We start from the raw sequence: 3,618 nt of genomic DNA, 5'->3' as shown, positions 1-3,618 counted from the left end.
TTCGGTCATGATCCCAAGGTCGTGAGATTGAGCCTCACTGTCAGGTGCCACACGGGGCATGAGGCCTACTTTATTTATTTATTTATTTTTTTAAATTTTTTTTTCAACGTTTTTATTTATTTTTGGGACGGAGAGAGACGGAGCATGAACGGGGGAGGGGCAGAGAGAGAGGGAGACACAGAATCGGAAACGGGCTCCAGGCTCCCAGCCATCAGCCCAGAGCCCGACGTGGGGCTCGATCTCACGGACCGCGAGATCGTGACCTGGCTGAAGTCGGACGCTCAACCGACTGTGCCACCCAGGCGCCCCGAGGCTTACTTTAAAAAAGGGGGTGTCTGGGTGGCTCAGTTGGTTGAGCATCCAACTCTTGGTTTCAGCTCAGGTCATGATGTCAGGGTCCCGAGATTGAGCCCCTCCACCCTGGGCTCCGTGTTGGGCATGGAGGCTGCTTAAGATTCTCTCTCTCTTTCCCCCCCTCTCCCCCCATCTCTAAAACAAACAAACAAACAAAATCCTTATTTTAAAAAAAGCAGGGTGTTGGCATCTGGGTGGCTCAGTCAGTCAAGCATCCGACTTCGGCTCAGGTCGTGATCCCCCAGTTTGTGAGATCGAGCCCCGAGTGGGGCTCTGAGATAACAGTGTGCAGCCTGCTTGGAATTTTTCCCTCTCCCTCTCTCTCTGCCCTCGTCCGCTGCTCTTTCCCTATTTCTCTCTGTAAAAGTTTTCCAAAAAAGTAATATATACCTAAATATCTTCAAACTTCTACGGCCTTAAGGAAGAACCACTTGAGAGTTGGAAACCCCTGCAAGTTTGCGTGTCAGTAATTAGCCGTCCCCGCATCCCCGAGGAAAAACTCGGGCTTTTATTTTCAAGGGCAGAACACCAGCGTCCAGCTGGACCGGCTGACGAACCCCATGGTGGGAATGTCGCCGTTCAGCTGTGCAGGGGCCCCCGCACCGACACCCCTTCTCGAGAAAGGACAAATACAGAAAAACCCCAGGGCAAAGCGCAGGCCCGTGGGAGGCCCGCAGGTGTCATTACGGCCCCCGCTGCGCCCTTCTCGCCGGAGGAAGTGTGTGCTGTGGCCTGTTTTATTCAAAGAGGCATCTCTCTCTGCTGTTGTCTGGGGTTGGCAGCTCTTTCTTCTAATAAATAGCCCAGCTGTTTCCCTTCCCAACTGTCTCCCTCTGACCCAGTGCGCAATTGCGGACAGCGCAGACGGTGGGGGATCCTGCCCCCGGAAGGCTATTTTGCAGGCGGCCACAGAGAGCAGTGGACAGAGCTCCCGAAGTCGCACCCAAGAGCAGAGAGGTGATGGCCCTGCTCTGCTTTAAGCTGGCCCAGGGCCCCTTCGGGTCCCTCACGGCCCCTCCTGGGGACCCCGGACTTCTCACCTGAGCGCCTGGCAGGGTGGCTTCGAGGGTGATGATGTCCTGGTGGGCCCCGTCTCCCTTCTCGACGGGCCCGGGTGGGCGGGACGGGGTGGCCCAGCCGGAAGCGGAGGGGACCCGAGGGTCAGTGAGAGATGGCATCCGAGGCGGCCAGGGAGAAACTCCAGAGGAACGGAACGGGGCAGGCAAGTCTTGGGTGAAAACGGGAGACAGAGAAGGGGAGCAGGGTTTCAGGGGAAGCTGGAACAGGCGGATACGTGAAGAACGAGAGGGAAACCAACGCTGTGGGCCGGAGTACCCGGAGCCAGCTGTGGGGGTCAGCTGGCCAAAAGCAAAACACAAGGCCACGGGGTCACCTCTGCCAGCCCCCATTCACCAGGCCAGTGTACTTCACCCCTGCCTCCCCCAGCCTGAGCGAGGCTGCCCTGGGGCACAGTCCTGGTGCCAAAAAAACTTGCCCGTGGGAGTCACCTGGCCCAGAAATGCCTATGGGCTGCCCCTCCCCTCCTCCCCTCCCCCAGACACCCCTTCACCAATGACTGACCTACATGGGGACATAAAAGGCCGGGGCGCTTCAGCCCTTCTTCCTCTCTTTCTCCTTTTCTGCTGCTTTGACAGTGGACACAATGGCTGGAGCTCCAGCAGCCAGTTGAGACTGTGAGGCTGCCTTGTGATTAGAGGTGATGCGCAGCAAAACAGAAGACGGAAGGAGCTCGATGACTTCATGCAATCACCACACCAGCCCTGGGTTGCCTCATGTCTTAGTCCGTTTGAGCTGCTCTAACACACTACAAAAACTAAGTGACTTGTAAATAAAAATGTATTTATTTATCTCTCATAGTTCTGAAGCCTGGGAAGTCCAAGGTCAAGGTGCCCAGAGATTTGGTGTCTGGTGAGAGTCTGCTGTCTGGTGTATAAACGACTGTCTTCTCGCTGTGCCCTCACTTGGCAGAAAGGGCTATGGAACTTTCTGGAACTCTTTTATAAGGTAATAAGACCATTCCTGTGGGCCCCACCTTCATGACCTAAGCACCTTCCAGAGGTGTCACCTCCCAATAAAATCAGGGGCACCTGGGTGGCTCAGTCGGTTAAGCATCCGACTCGTGATTTTGGCTCGGGGCGTGATCTCATGGTTGATGGGATCGAGCCCTGCATTGGGCTCTGTGCTGACCATGTGGAGCCTGCTTGGGATTCTTTCTCTCCCTCTCTCTGCCCCTCCCCCCCCATAAAATAAACTTTATTTTCAAAAGAAGAACATAATATCAGCCATCACCATCTCAGTAAGTTAAATATTTCAAGAGCAAAAAGGATTAATTTATTTATTTTGAGAAAGAGAGAGAGCAGGAGCAGGGGGCAGAGAGAGAGGGAGAGACAGAATCCCAAGGAGGCCCTGTACTGTCAGCACAGAGCCCAATACGGGGTTCAACCCACACACCGCGAGATCCTGACCTGAGCTGAAACCAAGAGTCGGACGCGTAACCGACCGAGCCACCCAGGCGCCCCTTAAGGGTGAAAAGGGTCTCTCTGACCCAAATATTGATGATCCCAAGTGTTGGTTGGACATGAGCACCAGTCTGGTCGCACGGGGGGCTGACTGCTCTCCCCCAGACCCACTGCCCCCTTGCCAGTCTGCCGGCCCTGGGGGAGGGGGCAGCAGAGGAATCAGGAGACCCAGTTTCGGGCCACAGCCATGGTAAGTAATTCCCAGATGAGGGGCCCTGGCACTCCCCCCCCCCACTGCTCCCCAGGGCCTCAGTTTCCTCACCTGTAGAAAGAAGGCATCCTGGCTCCTTCTGAGATGAATGTTCAGTGACTTCACGATCACATAATAGCCACGGGGGTGCCAGGACTCAAGTCACGTTTCCACCCAAGGTGAGGCTCCCCAGGTGTCCTGAGTGGAGAGACGTGCCCAGCGCGAAGGTGTGGCCGGTAGACGGGCCCTGCCTCTCACTAACCACCCCAGCACTGACCAACGGTCCTCGGCCCCACAGGCCCTGAGATGAACTGAGCAGTTCACCTTCCCACGGTCCCCATGGCAACAGACACAGAGGGTCGCTCTGCGCGACTGGTTATACAAAAGCAAACGGATTTTCTGCTCCATGTTTCTCAGCGTCTTGGTGTTTCACAAAATCCAAGGACTAACTCGCTCTTGGCTTCTCCCGTGTTTTCCCCGCAAACCCCTCCACGCACCCGTGGCTCGTGAACCCGGAGTCAAAGAGGACGGATG

General features: G+C 55.8%; 1 long non-coding RNA gene across 1 annotated transcript; it reads right to left on the bottom strand.

The window, feature by feature from the left end:
* Window positions 1-759: 759 nt before the first annotated feature.
* On the bottom strand, window positions 760-3,394 carry LOC122467034. Its single transcript, XR_006292828.1, has 3 exons — window positions 3,157-3,394; window positions 1,936-2,058; window positions 760-1,582 (listed from the first exon to the last, which is right to left on the bottom strand). It is a non-coding gene; the product is annotated as an uncharacterized LOC122467034 (long non-coding RNA).
* Between the last annotated feature and the right edge of the window lie 224 nt (window positions 3,395-3,618).

Source organism: Prionailurus bengalensis, chromosome A3, assembly GCF_016509475.1.
Source record: "Prionailurus bengalensis isolate Pbe53 chromosome A3, Fcat_Pben_1.1_paternal_pri, whole genome shotgun sequence".
Classification (NCBI taxonomy): Eukaryota; Metazoa; Chordata; class Mammalia; order Carnivora; family Felidae; genus Prionailurus; species Prionailurus bengalensis.
Note: the sequence above shows the minus strand (reverse complement) of the source record. Positions and strands in the feature narration are given on the sequence as shown.